Here is a 15,934-nt window from a genome sequence, read left to right on the forward strand (position 1 = left end):
ATTTCAACCCATTTTCTAGATATAGAAACTGAGGCCCAACAGACTTTACTGTAGCATGTGTGAACTGGTCCCACTGTTGCTAAATACTTGGCACACAATGACCTCTGACCGTAGCCAATAGATTGCTGTCCTTCCCCAAGGAACTTCTGGTCTACCTAGGAACAAGACAGATATTGGGATAGCCACCAGTATCATAAAGAATCAATGTAACCTTCATAAAGGAAGGGAGAGGATACTTGTCTGAAAAAGGAACCATTACTGCAGTCAAGGGACAGGTGTCCCAGAGAGACAGAGAAGACAGTACAGAGCTGTAGCATACCCTGTTTTTGAAAGGTGGCTTTCAAAAATGCACACAGGGACAGGAGCAAGTGTCAAGATTTCTAAGGACCCCACATTGAGCCAAAACTCCTGTCCTGGATATGCATCTGAACTCAGGGATTCTAGTCTGTGTCCAGCCCTCTAGAGTCATTCAAGAGCCCTGCCAGTCCAGCTTGCACAGCATTCCCACACTACCACAAGCAGTCCCCCCTCTGCCTGACCCCACCTGCCTGCCAGAACCACTCCACATCCATGTGCAGAGCCCTGAGCCACCTCCTATCCCTAAGTGTGACCCTTGCAAACTACTTATACCCTTCTGGTCACCCTCTCTCCACAGCCAAGTCACCAGGCAGCATTCCTAGGAGGCTAGGGAGGGATCCAAGGATGAGGGCTGGATAGGAGCCTGAGGGCTGTGTGGCTTTCATGAGCTGTACATCTGGAAAGGAAGACAGGAATGTTTGTGTCTGAATTTAGCTAATATCCCAGGAATTTCTCCTGGCGTTACAGAGGGCTCCTAGGGGGACTGCAAAGTTGTGATGTCTGGGTTCTGGGGCAGGCGGGCTCAACTCAAAGCCTCTTTGTCTTCTCACTCCTCTTCTGCATGAGCCTGGCCATGTGTCTGTCTGTCTGTCTGTCTGTCTGTCTGTCTGTCTGTCTGACTGTCTGTCTGTCTGAGTACTGGAGTGTGTGAGGAACTGTGGGGGAACATGTCTGCATGTCCATGACTGTGTACTTGTATGTTTTATGTGGGTGTCAGTATGGAGTGTGTGTGTGTGTGTGTGTGTGTGTGTGTGTGCACATGTGCATCTGAGCATCTGTCTGGCTCTGTCATGTGGCTCTGTCATCGTCATCTCTCCAAGTGTCTGAGGGTCAGTCTGCCCAGGCACCTGTCCCTGCATGGCCCTGGACATTGCCTATTTAACTCTACCATGCCTGGGACTGCTCGAGTCTCTGGAGTTTCATTTTCATCTTCTCTTCTCCCCCGCCCCCATAGGATAGAGGCTGCCCTCCTTGTCAGGAAGGAATCCAGTGAGCATGAACTGGAGATGACTGAAGAAAGAAAGAAAGAAAGAAAGAAAGAAAGAAAGAAAGAAAGAAAGAAAGGAAGGAAGGAAGGAAGGAAGGAAGGAAGGAAAAGGAAGGAAGGAAGGAAGGAAGGAAGGAAGGAAGGAAGGAAGGAAGCAGGCAGAACGTGGTGAGACTTGGTGAGAACAGTGTTGGGAAGCAGGAGCCTCTGGGTGCCTGTGTGTGCATACCTATATGCTCCGGTGCCCTTGTGCACACTAATCCATGGGCATTTCTTACAAGCAACTACATGTAACTGAGCATGTGTGCCTCTGTGTATATCTTCGGTTTGTATATGCATGCTCACACGGGTGTGATCCATGTGTGACTATCTATGCATCTGTCAGTCAAGGTGAATGTGTAAGCACATGTGTTCTCTACATGGCCATTTTTATGTGTCTGTCTGGACGTCTGTGTACAGGAGTGTGGTTGGTGCATGGCTACCCAAGCACTTGTCTGCAGCTATGTGTTTGTGCATGTGGGTATTGTGTATACATGGGTATCTGAATCTATTCACATGTGTACATGAGCACATGGGCATGGTCTATGCATGGCCATCCGTGCATCTGTATAGTCCTAACAGGCGAATCTCACATTTACCTTGTCACAGAGAACTAGTATCCTGAAACCACAAGTAGGTTCTCTCTAGGACCCCAGGCAGGAGTGACAGCCTGGACTCCTGTCTGCTCCCTTCACTGGCTTGCTTGCAAAGCACTGTAAAGTTTACAGAATCATCCTCTCTACCTTCAGCTGAGCCCTACAGCATCAGTCCAGGCATCGTCCCCTCCCCCAGACCCCCCACTCTGCCATGGCCATCACTTTCTAGTATCCCACATCCCATGACCACATCCCATTCTTAAAGGAAGCTCATAATAACTGTTTAGTGACCATGTAGAGTCCCCTCTCACCAACCTCATAAAGTCAAACCTAGGTCCCTGTGCCAGGAGGTCCTGCAGGGTATTCCAGGAAGGCACCCGGCTCTGTCCCCTCTATGCTGTCCCCCTGTACTTGCATGGTCTAGCATTTCTGGGCTAGGGCAATTTCTTGAAACCTTCCTAAGACAGGAGTAATTCAACTCTGGTTTCCCAGAACACCAGGCTTGCCCTCTGAGAGTCTGTGCTTCTGAGTGAGGATGGAGCTCCAGCATCCACTGGGTTCTATAAGGAAGCTACAAAATTTAGTTTCCCACAGTTCCCAATAGCCACCCTTTTTCTGTTTCTCTTGTATCACCATTCCTGCCCCCAATACAGACATTCACATGCACTTACACACACTCATATACCCTCATATATACAGATACATTCACATACTCACCCACGAACACACATGTACATATATGCACACGTGCACTCACACACATACTCACACAGGTGCATGTACATACACTCATACACTCACATACACATATGCACACACACGTTCACATATTCACTCATGAACAGACACCTACACAAATGCACACATGTACACACACACACACACACACACACACACACACACACACACTACTCTAACAGCTACCTCCAACTCTACAAGGGACTAAGTACTCAGCCTCCTTCCCAAAAGGTTCCCTTCCTCATGAGCCATCTTTCTCTCCTTTGTTCCCTGGCACTCTGGGGCTCTCTGGACCCATTGAAAGGTTTATCACAGGCCACACACACTGAAAACATCTCAAACACAAGGACACTCTGTTTAGAATTGTTTATTCGTTGTGCCGTCTATGAATTTTCTTGAGTTAGTGAAACAAATTAACAAGAATGCCTTGGCTTAACCCAAAAGTTACTCTCTACTAGTTCAAGAAATTCAAATCAGGGCACTGAAGTCTTGTGCAGGCTGTGCTCCAAGGACCCTTCAGAGGATCTGGGGAAGACTCTGGCTGGCTCACTTCTTCAGGCTTCTAGTGGCTGTGGCATTCCAGGGCATTTCAGAAGTCAACACATTCTCCCTTCACCTCCTGTTCATGGGGCTCTCCCTGACTTTGTATCACAAAACTCCTGCTCCTTATAAGGACCCCCGTCATTGGCGTCAGGGCCCACCCTGCATGCAGAATGATGTCATCTCAAGACCTGCATCTGCAGAGTTCCAGGAAGGAAAGCCCTCAAATACTCAGGTGTCTAGAGTTCCAGGGACTTAGTTCTACTGCAGCATTTTCTCACAGCTCTGGACATGCCGTGATGCTCTAAAGTGGCTGGCAGGCCTAGGCTGCCGTTGCCGCTGACAAGAATCAGGACAGGGTGTTGTCTGTGGGAGGGATGGAGCTTACCTTTTCCTTCTCGCCGTACTGCGGGGTCTCTGGGTAGGCTGAGCTCTTGCAGGAACAGTAGCATGGCCTCCTGCCTGTGTGGGCTTTGTGGGAGCTGAGGGTGAGAAACTGTGAGGGGGATAAAAACACATGCAGTGCACATCCAAGGCTGCCTTTTTGCCACCTAAAACCTTGATGCTTCAGAGAGTGGGAGGGCATGATCAAACCCAGGGCCCTGTGAGTGTCAAGCAAGTACTATGACACTGAGCCCTTGGATTTTTTTTTCTAGCAAGGTCTTACTGTGCATCCCAGGCTAGACTGGTCTAATGATTTCCCCATACTCCACCTCCACAGTGCTAGGATCACAGGCACGTAGCAGACTGTGGTGAAATGAAACTTACCTCAGAAAGTAAGACACAAATAGGTACTGAAGCCAAGCGGGCATTTCGCCAGCCATGGCTGCAACCTTTCCATGATTGCTGCAGAAGGTGGCATTGCTGGGATAGTTCTGGTCCAGGATTCTGTGGCCATCTACACATCTTTGTACTAACCCACATGCGTGGGGGGGTCTTAAATAAGACCCTCCTGTTTTCTGGATATCACTGGTGAGGCAACACTATAAATTCAGTCTTAAGGTTGCTATGAGGCCCAGTTGGCCTGTGAGCTGGGGCACCCAAAGCCTACGAAGGCCAAGATCATTTATGGTAAAGAGAATAGAAGTAGCAAGAGCAGGTTAGGAACACTAGCCAGCCCCATTTGCTCCACCGGAAAGCTCTAACCCACGGAGTCAGGAAGGCAAGCAAGAAGGCTGGCAGGTGACATTGCTGTGCCAGGCATTGTGCCATTTCATGCCCTACGTCATAGCATTTAACCATGGCATGGGTCCTATGGGGCACAGGGGCTGTGAGAACCATTCTTCTTAGAAGAGGGAAGGGGAGGACAGACCCTGACTGCGGTCCTGTTGCCAGGAAGCCCTTGGGTGTCTACAGAAATCTCCCCAGTGCATTCTGCAGTGAGGGCAGTAAGAGCAGGACTGGACACTTACATCCTGGAGCTGGGGAGAGGACTGGGAGGCTAAACAAACAAGCAGGCGCTGATTTCCCTGGAGAAGGCTGGACCACCTTCCCTTCTTTCACAGGCTCCCAAGCCAAAACAGCTGCATTTTATCATTGCTCAGAAATCCATAAAAGGGATGGAAAATGTTGGTGCTTGTGGGGAGTGTGGATGCACACTTAAATTTAACTGTGACTCCCATTGCCTGTGATGGAGCCTACAGATAACGCCACCGAGCTTGGGGCTGCTTCAGCCCAGGCATGGGGAGAAGTACTGTGTCCAAGGTCCACTCTGACCATGGTGTCTATCCCTCCTTCTCCCTACCAGATGTAGTTCTCTCTGTGTGTCTCTGACTCTCTCTCTCTCTCTCTCTCTCTCTCTCTCTCTCTCTCTCTCTCTCTCTCTCTCTCTGTCTCTCTCTGTCTTAGTCTTTCTGTCTCTCTTTGTGTGTGTGTGTTGGGGGGGGGGGCGTGCAAACGCCTGCAACCTCACATGAGCTAGTTAGATTCCCTACTTATGTCTGAAAGAAGCCTTTCTCCCCTGGCAATGGCCTTGCCATCAGTTCATGCTCACTGTCTTTGGCTGGGACAACCTGGCTGAGCTTGAAGGTCAGGCTTTGGGCTCAAGAGCTGACTTTTTATAGATCTGTCTGTTCACAGTGTTGAGTGTGCAAGCAACTGAAGGGCCCACGAAGGAGCTGCTGCTGCTGCTGCTGTTGCTACTGCTGCTGCTGCTGCTCTTCCTCCTCCTCCTCTTCCTCCTCCTCCCCCTCCCCTCACCCCTCCTCCTCCTCCTCTACCCAAGAGAACATGAGGCAAGGGACAGAGGTGTGGGTCTTCAATAGACTCTGGAAGGATACATGTTTAACAGATCTTATTCTCGGTCACTGGCTTCTTGAGTCTGAATGTATCTGCCACAGGCCAATCAAGGCTCAGAAGTTAACTGAGGTTATACCAGGAAAGGGGGTGACAGGGAGTGACACCCACCCTCTATCCTCTATTTCAAGACCCTGAAATTCAAATGTTCCAGGGACTGAAAGAAAACAGGAACCAACCAGGCAGCCTATGCTTAGCTCCTACCCACTGTCGCCCATGATGCTACAAACCCAGCATCCATAGTGCATATGATTCTAAGAGAAGCCAAATGTACAGGTCTTTTTGCACACTCCCAAGTCTGAACACTGACAGTGACCCAAAGCTAACCATGAGAATTCTACTAGCCACACCAAACTTGTTAGCAAGTTGAGGACTTTGATGTATTGTTGGGACCCTGTTTTCTGCCCTGACTGGGCGTATCAGGAGAGCCAGCCCTCTGAGGTCAGTCAGATCACACTGGTAGAGAACGCCAGCCATAGCATCTGGTAGAGTTAGGAGCCAAAACCAGCTCTGTCCATTCTTAACCATCACCTTCTCCAGCCTCTGCCTCCTTACATGTAAGCTTAGAGAATGGTTGCATGTAACTCAGACTTCTGTGAGCAGAAAATAGCAAGTTTAAGAAAGTTCCTGCAGCCCAGCCTACCCAGGCCAGGATAGCTCCCACCTCTCCACGTTTTGAACTTTCACAGACAATGCCCTCAACCTAGAGATCTTAAGTGCTTCTTCCCAAGTTTCCTTCGGTACCAAGGCCTCCTTGAGCTGGCCCAGTCTCCTGCATGCCCTTTCAGATGTCTAGTTTTACTGTGCCCAAGTTCCAGCCCTTCCTAGAAATGCCCATATGCCACCTCCAGTGAAGCTTGGACTTGACCTGCTAGGGACAGTAAGAGAATGAAGAGTGGGCACACATATGGAAAAACTGTGGTCAGGTAGATGGTGTGCATTCTGATGGAGTGACCCCAACTACAGCAGCCCAGAGTCCCGGCGTGTTTGTGAAGCATGAGAAGAATTACATGGGATTACAATATGCAGGTCTCGGTAGGAGGTGTCTGAAGTGAGCATTCTCAGGTTAGAAACATCCAAGAGGAGAAAGCTGCACTTGTTGAGTTTTGCACACACTGCCGGCGTTCAGATTCAGGACCTTCCTGGTGGCAAGGTTTTGCCAGTTTCCCATGGCTGGCTCACGCCAAACAATACACATTAGCTCAGGACTTAACTCAATCCCTACAATCATCCCTGTAGCAGCATCCTCTCAGTAGATGGTAGAGAGGACAGATGCCTCAGCCACATGGGAACAGATACCTAGAGCAACCTGACCTAAGAATGTCTTAGAGAAATGTCTGCGCTGAACAAGAGGAAATGTCGATTAGTTATGTCTGCTGAGGGCTCCATGGGGAGGCATGGGAGCTCCTGTGCAATGTGCCTACTGATGACCATCCCTTATTCAGAAGATACAGCATCTGAGCAGGTGTGTGTGTGTGTGTGTGTGTGTGTGTGTGTGTGTGTGTGTGTGTGCCAGGGATCAGCCTCTGATGCTATTCTTCAGGAGCCACCAATCTTACCTTTTGAGACACTGTCTCTCCGTGGGGCCTTAGGCTTGCCAATTATGCTAGCCTGGCTGGCCAGCAAGCCTCAGAGACCCTTTTGTCTCTGCCTTTCCGGAGCTGGGATTACAATATGCACACCACACCTGGCTTTCAGTGTTGGTGCAAAGGATTAAATGCAGGTACTCATGCTTGTGCATCAAGAGAACAAACCAGCTCTTCAGCCCTGGGGGCAGTTCTTCGTAATATGGGCTTCTGAGTCACATTGTAAGATCAATATATGACCTGGGGGAAGGGGCAAAGGACTGAGAAAATCAGAGACACCAGCAAGCAACAAAAGTAAGACCAGAGTTCTTATCCCCTGTCCCCACTTCTTCCCCTGTGACCCCATTTCTCCCGACCCTGAGAATCACCTAGGTCTGGGGACAGTCATATCCCTGGATATGTGATAGATCCAAGGCAGAATTTGGACAGCATGGGCTACATTTGAGAGAGGACGTGGGCCTTCTTCATGCTGCACCAACCCATGTGACCCTGGAAAGTCCCTCATCCTGTCCATCCTCCTAATAGTAACGCACAACACATCGTGTCGCTCATGAATCCAAAGGCCACACAGAGAAGCGACATGGACAACTGCCTTCCTAAGAGGCCTGCTCACTGCGAACTCTTGCAGGAGAGCCTCAGACTGACTGCTACCTCCACTATGAGCTGAGGCACAGTGCATACTGGTGACGTACAGCAGCTTGGGGACTGAGACCTCACCCCACCCCAGTCCTCCCACTGTGGGTCCTTTGAATCCTAGAGGCATTAGGCCATAGGAGTGTGCAGAACCCAGGACCAGGTTGTTTTGCCCCCGCAGTTCAGTGTCAGAGCCCTATGCCACCTGCCTGATGACTCATCCTCTAGTTCTACCCTGAAAGCTTTCCCTGGTGACACCTGCCCTGCTGTGTCAGCTGGCAGGAGAGAGCTGGATGAGATAAGGTCTGGTCGGGGATACGGCTGTGGAAGAAAAGGCTCTTTGCATGCATGCCCAAGCTTTGCCTTGTTTATTCATTCTTACTCGAAACTCTTCAATTTAGCCATGAGCAAGGGGTGGGGGTGGGGGGATGGTGATATACTCACATTTTTTTCTACAGCTTGGCTTCCCACACATAGGCCCCAAGTTGATGATTCCAGAGTTTCCCCTGCAAAGAAGGACATTCCAGTCAAAGACTCTTGTGGCCCAAGAATGCCTTGGGCCAGGGAAACACAATCTGCCACCCAAGCTCACAACTGCATGGGGGGTCCTAGCTAGACAGCAAAAGAAACACCAGGTAGCATTAATTTAGCACCAACTGTTTTCCCAGTAGAGATTTCATTGCACTTAAGTTCCTTTATCCTTAAAACAATCACATGGGGTCCCAATCCCTCTTGCCTAGAAAGCTTATAAACACTAGGCATGGATCTGGTTTCATTGTCTGGGTAGGCTAGGCAAAGGTCTTTTTCAAAATGCCCCAGGGCATTTGAGTGTGTGGCTAAGGCTGAGAAGAGGGCCCTGCTCAGCCAGTCTTGACCTTCCAAGGCTATATGAATGAATTCCTTTGGATATTGTTAAAATACAGATTGCAGTTCAGCAGGGCTCTCAGATCACAGGCCAAAGCCACTGTGCCGTGGACCACACTTTGAAGAGTGTGAGTGTATCTGGCTGTAAATCCCAAGGTTGTATAGACTGGATCCCAGGTTCCTCTAACTTGGCTAAAATCAAGGGGCTGCAGAACAAACACTTGTCAAGGTGTAAAGTAATGAAAAAGGTTTGCAGGCAGGGGTTATGTGGCTCTTGTTTAAGCTGGGTCAGGGAATTACTGAGGCCCCTTTTCTTGTGACACTCGTCAGAAGGGAGGCAGGAGCAACATTTGTGATTCCCAGGAGTTACTTTGGAGATTAAACAAGAGCAAACACAAATTGGTTTGGGATGACTTAAAAAGCACCACTTGGGAGGCAGAGGCAGAGAGCACCTCTGTGAGTTCCAGGCCAGCCTGGTTTACAGAATGAATTCCGGAATAGTTTTTTTTTAAAAAAAAAACTATATTACTTACTTGTTAAGTATGATTTCACTTAAAATTTTCTTTAACGAGTAACAGCATGTAAGTATAAGTGAATGATAATAATGTCCGAAGTATGTTTTGATACTCTAGTCAGAAGTAAGGGAGGAAAGAAAAATACAGAAGACACAAAAAGGAGGGGAGGAGGAGGATAAAGAAAAGGAAGAAGATGGGCAGGAAGCCAGAAGGAATGGATTCAAACAGTAAGAGGCAGGAATTAGATCCGTGAGTAAAGCGATTGCCACTTGAGCCTAAAGACTTGAGCAGGGCTCTCTGGAACTTGGCAGAGGCAGAGGCAGAGGATCTTTGGGATTTGCTGCCAGCCTGTCCTGATGAATTGGTGAGATCCAGGTTCAATGAGAGACTCAACGTCTCTCAAAATGTAACTTGAAAAGTGGTTGAAGAAAACACCCAACACCAAACATCAGCCACCTCTTGTATGTATACACACATAACGCGTGCACACAACACACCGTAAACATCACCCGAAATGCAGTGATAGGGACAAGAGACCATTTAGTCTTTTTATATATACTCGAATATTCTCACAATTAAAGGTTAATGATCAAAAGAAACATTTTTGCTGTATATTAACACAGGTAACTTGGCTTGGCTCCCGGTTGATGATACCTGTAAATTACATCCTCCAATCTTGAGTGACATAACCGAGCACTGTCCTCCTGTTAGGAAGAACAAGACATAAAAGGAGATCTTCCTGATGCTCAGCTCCTGCTGCAACCGACACCACTCCACCACTAGCAAATCCGTGCTAGTGAGCTTGGGTAGCAATTAGCAATAGTGGGTGGGTGTGGAGAGCATATGAACTACTACCGCATGTGTGTACTAAGTCCAGCACTTTTCATGAACTGAGTTCTCATGACACCCTAGGACTAGATATGCAACTCAAAATCAGATAAGCAATGAAGACTCAGAAATGAGGGGCTTTGCCCACGGTACATAATGGCTACTGGGCATCCACGTATTCCCGAGTCACCTCCCACATATCCCCTTTCCATCAAGAAGGCTCAGACTGCAACCCGGATTGGGTTTGGCATCTTGGTCTGCTCTAGGCTCTGAGGACAAAGCTTGTTCCACTCATTGGTTCCATAGACTCAAAAGCAGCAAACTGCTAGCCGCTGTAGCCTACCTGCCTGCTGTCTCTAGTTCCAGGGCCAAGTCACAGGGAAGGGACAAGGCCTCTCTCATTCCATTCTCCCTCTATAACCAGTGTAGAACGACTTCTATCCTGGCACTGGGCTTTTATAAGCACAAGCCTCTTAGCCCCCTGGGATACACACCAGGACCTACTCCAGTCATCACCGTGAATGGCAGCATTCTCTACCCATAATCCAATGCGCCTCCTCTGCACAACCCTCTCCAGACCTGTAAACACTGAAGCCACACATGCAGCAGGGCCATAGCAGCCAATAAACGTTAGCCCCTGGTTTCTCTTAAAGAAGCATAACAGGGAGGGACACTATGCCAGGTCCTCTAGCTGAGTGGCGTTGGGACTTTCTAGCCAGCCCTCCATGATGGTGCTCTCTCATCCCAGCTCCAACAGGAAAAACGAGAAGGGCATCTGCAGTAAGTGTGCTCCCTAAGGTTTGTTTTCCTCACTATATTAGAGCTAACATTCCTCACCCCAGGGCTGGCAGGATGGGAGCCGTGAAGGAGATGGAAGTAATTTTCTCAAGTTGGTTCACAGGCTCGTGAGGGCTACTAGGGAAGCAGGTAGGTACTGGCTCTCCACGTCCCAGACCCCAGGGAAGCCTAGGCAGACAGTCAGGTCAGAAATAAAAACAAACCAAGGGCAGATGCTCATGAAGCTAGCTGCTAGGAAGGACACAGAGGCCATGGTGTTAGACGCGGCCTCCACCTGGTCTTAATGACTGAAGCATTTATCCAGGCAGGACCGGGTCGGAGTCAGGCCTACACTCTCGCTCTCCACAGAGGCACCCTTGACTGTTCTTGCGTGTGGATGAAGCATGGCATGAGGAGTCCAGCATGCAGCCCTTCCTCCTTGCTGCGGTGGGTTCAGCTTTTCTGGAATCAGGTTATCACGTGACCACAGACTCACCATACAGAGGTCTTTTGGGATTGCTGGTCTTTCTAGAACACCTCACTCTGTCTGTGTCCCTCGAAGCCTGCTTCCTGGCTAGCCCTGCTCCATACACCCCTGCCCTGAGGAAGCATGCAATTAGGTGGAATTTCAGGCCTTTATGGCTCTGTGCCTATTGGCTGCTCAAAGCACTGAGAAAGACATTGGTAGTTACCTCTGGCCAGACAACCAGAAGGAGGGCCAAAGGCTTTCTGCCCTAGGAGGCATCTAGGTTCTAGGAGGAGATGAGATCTATTGGGTTTCCAGGATCAGAGCTGTATGACTATGTCAGTGCCCAGGGCAGGGAAGCCAGAGAGCTCATTCTGTTACAAGTTGGCTCAAAGGCAACTTGGGGAAGTCAGAGGTCATGAGGAAACCTGGACCTGGACCACCCATCCAGACTTAAAGTCCACTAAGGAACAGAGCCCAGTGACACCAGTCCCCCTTACACTTTTTTCTTTGAACTCCAGACTCACACCAAGAGGGAGCCAGCTAAGTCACGAGGACAGGAAAATACCCAAGGTCACTCAGCTAATTGGGGTCAGTCCAGTTCAGAAAAGGAGGCCCTGAGCCTTGCTTTGGTTGTGTGACTTTTATTATCCCTGCAGGGGCAACCAGGGGGAATAAAAACCAGGGTGTTCGATAGTGTTCAGTGTCAATGATTAACTTGTGTCCTTCTGACCTTGGTTACCTGGCAGCCACAGTGTTAGCTGCCTAGTTGGCATCTGAGCCAGGGGTGATCTGAGAAACAAGTAGATCGGTCTACCTTCTCTGGCCTCTGAGATCCTGTGCCATGGACCTTCCAGGCTTCAAAGCTTGAGAGGCGGTTCATGGAATCCAAAGCAGGAAGTGAAGAAGTAGCCAAAGGTCACACCGAAGTCAGGTTGTGTGCACAGCTGCCCCCAGACAACTGAGCAAATGATGTGTTCTTTGGGGGGAAGGTGACATCCAGCTGTCAAGCAGCAGCAGCAGCTGCAGCGGTGGCTCAGGGTTGGCTCCACCCAGCCAGGGTGGCAGCCTCCCCCATCCCTAGGGCAGGGCGAGTGGAAATTGAAGGGAGGATATGTGCCAACAGAATAAGTCCTTCTTTGTGCAACAAGCATCCATCACTGCTTCTCATGGCTAAAAGAGATTACCTCCCTTCTTTCTGTCCATGGGAAATCTAAAACCCTGTTTTGTTTCATCCCCTTTTGTCTGCCTTTCTCAGTTGTCCCTAGGTCTGGGTCTATGGGCACAGAGCATCTACTCTAAGTACCCAGCACTCAGCACCCAGCACCCAGCACCCAGCACCAAGTACTAGCCTTAGCACTAGTCTGGCACCTAGGAGAGCTCAGGCAGAGTCTGAGGAAGATAACAGATAACTGCACCCTAACCTTGGAAAGTGCCATCAGAGTACTGAAGAGGGCTGGTTACCTAAGCTCTACCCTTCAAGAATTGTCCCCAAGTAACCCTAGTGTTCCTGGGTGCCACTGCATTTGCCAGAACTACCCAATGATGATGATAGCCTTACAGCTCAGGAGCCCTTTCAGGTTATGGGAAGGCATGAGACCTGTGGGCAGAGCCCAGGCCCTGAAGATCTGAGTGTGAGCTCCAAAGCTGGCACTAAGGCTGAGCAGCAAAGCTGGCCCTGAGGCTGAACAGCATGGTAGAATGCTGTATGTCCCATTGTATGCAGGCATAGTCACCACCTTCAGAGCCACCATAGAAATTGTGACAAACGGCAATGACCTCTGAACCAGAGTGAATGGCAGGCAGTGTCAGCCCTAGTGTATGTCCTCCCAGTACTCTGTTAGTGGGTGCTGGCACAGCTTCCTCGTGGATGAGAAAAACAAGCCATCTCAACAGTTAGAACCTCCTTGTGTCCACATAGCTGGGATCTCCTGGATAACTCATCACCACTGCCCTCCCAGGCACAAAACACAGCTCCCTTGAGGCCTCAGGTCAGGAAACAAGCAGCTCTGGGCCAGAAAGCCAGGTAGACACACGATGGGATGCTTAGAGAGGGCTAGACAGCACATGCTCATCCTCCCAGGTGATGAGGTATCCATGTACTTATTGTCCACCAACCTCTCAGGAGGCTGCAACTCAGAACCCGCCCAGCTATGTGGATACTATGCAGTTGACTCCTGGTTTCTGACTGACATGACTCTTGAGGGACCCACCCCATCCCAAAGGGCAAGCAGCACAGGGTAAATATGCATCTGAGACTCCAACATGCCAGCGTAGAAGGGTAGCCAAGCACCCTGTCTGCCTTCTAAAGGCCTTTGGCTCCCATTCAGCACAGGAGGACACACTATGACTGTGTTGTGGGTGACCAGGTGTGGAGGGGAGCGTTCGCCTCTTGTGAGGTCAGCCCACCCCAAGCCTAGCTCGACATCTTTGAGCTGTCCTGGATGAAGGAGTGTCCTGGATTCTCTCTCCTTCTTTCGATTGTTGCTGCTCTTATGAAGAAATGGAAGCCTCTGGGATGGACAGGAAATGTCCCTTGAACCACGGGGTTCCCTGTGCCTAAAGGGTTTTAGCCATGACAACAGACTCCTATCAGGGCCCACAGACCTGACATTTCTTCTGGTTCTAATGGCAAATCCTCTTCTGCCACTGGCACCCCAGAACAGGAGGCAGGGAGTCTTGTCCGTGTAGCCTTCCATCACCTTCCACAGCCCAGCTGGCACTGGTTTCTCCTGTCCATGGAGCAGGAGCCAATGCTTACTAAACCAGTCTGGGTTATTGAGCTTACACGACTGCTTCTGATGAGAATCCATTCTCATTATCATAGAGCGAAAGGGGAGTTGCATCCTTCCAAGATGGCTATGAAATAGCTTCATGAGGAGCCCCAAACCCCTCAGTTGCATTGTGATAACCCTGCTCAAGCTCCTCCCATTCTACTTTCTCTGCCTCTCTGTCCTCGGCTCGGGCGAGAGTCCTGTAGCTAGGAGCCTCCATGTCTTTGCAGACATACTTACTCTGTCATATAGCCTCATGGACTCCTCTCCCACTCCACTCAGGAATGCCTCCGGCAACACCCAAGTTCAACCACCAAGTTCAATATTGATATCAGGCAGGGAACACTGGCTGAGGCGTTTGTGATACCCAAGGGCAAAGGACAATAGGAGGAAGTTCCAACACTTACCACCATGGCACCAGACACATCTAACTGCCCTGAGAGATGAATTTCCTGTCTGCAAAAGCCACCTCAGAGATCTAATTCCACCGCTAACTGCACTCTCCCTAAGACAAGTAAACCCAATTCTCTCTGCCAGCACCATTTCTGCCACAGGGACTTTGCATGCTTTTGTGCTGCACTTTGGGATACAAGTCTCCCTCAGTGGTTACTTGTCCCCTTGCCTCTCTGAGCAACCTATGGTTATAAGGAGCCCATGCCTTGCTGTGTCACACACTATGTCTGGCTCTCCAGTGATCTGAGTCTGACCCCGCAATCGATGTATTGAGATTTAATCACCAACATATTTGCCATTGGTAAATTATCCAGGCTTAAGCGTTCTGTTGCAGCATCTCAGGTGAGAGTCTGGAATGAATAAGGGGTATCCAGTCTTCCCAAATGTCCATCTATACTAAACTCACAGCTTCCTGTCTTATTCTCTAGATAGCCTTGCCTCTGGCAACTGGCCGAATCCCAGGATGCAGTGACTACTGTATGTTTTATTACTATGATCCAACAAAGACTCAGACATTAAGTATTCTTCCCAAGGTCACACAGTTAGTGCCTGATGGAGCTGTCACAAGTCTCCAATCTAGCTGTCATCCACATGCAGCTCCCTCTAAAACTCATGGTAGTAGGTCAGCCATGCTGTGCTGTGTGTTGCAGTCTTTAACCGGTGAAGAGATGCGGCTAACATCAGAATCCCCAGGGCTCTCGTTCCCCTAGTCTCGAAAGTTTTCACGACCAGAGGCCCTTAGTGACAGCCACCTACAAGGGCCAATAATTCAACACCAGCTTTTGGAGATGTATGACTTTCTTTTTCTACTCCTTTTGCAAATGAAAAAAAAAAAAGATCCATTTGGCCTCAGTAAAAAATATTCTCAGTGCCAAACACGATTTTTACACATGGTGAGGATGTGTGATTTTTTTCATATGTATTTTTTCCCTTTTTTCCCCTTTTAGTAAAAACAGTTTCATCCCTGGCAAGAGACTGAAAGAGAGAGAGAGTATAAAAAGCTATAGAAAACCATTGCTTGGCTATTACAGGGACCAAAGCCAAGAGTTTAGAAGCTCAGTAGTTCAAAGAGAGTAAAAGCTAAATAAAGATTATCAGAATGTAAAACATAAACTGAATTTGGGGACTGACTCCTGTGTCCTTGCCCAAGCAGCTCAGTCTTCAGGACTATATAGGTGTCCCTCAAGTTTGAGGGAAAAAAGGGCAGCAATATTGTCATACTTCCTGCCTTTGCCCAAGGCAGACATTAGTAATCTATCACAACAGGGATACAGTCTGAAGAAGCTCTTTTCCGTTGATTAGAATGGGCATAGAAGATGCAAGAATATTGCTCCCCTACCCACATCAACTCACTCATTTATGAAGTTACTGACACACAGGGAAAAGGATCAGGCTAGCAAAAGCTACTGGAGAAATCGTCACCAGTAAGCCTTCTCCCACCTTTGCCACATGTCCTTAGACTGGTTTTTGCCACTACCTCTTCAT

Source organism: Rattus norvegicus, chromosome 16, assembly GCF_021556685.1.
Source record: "Rattus norvegicus strain SHRSP/BbbUtx chromosome 16, alternate assembly SHRSP_T2T, whole genome shotgun sequence".
Taxonomy (NCBI): Eukaryota; Metazoa; Chordata; class Mammalia; order Rodentia; family Muridae; genus Rattus; species Rattus norvegicus.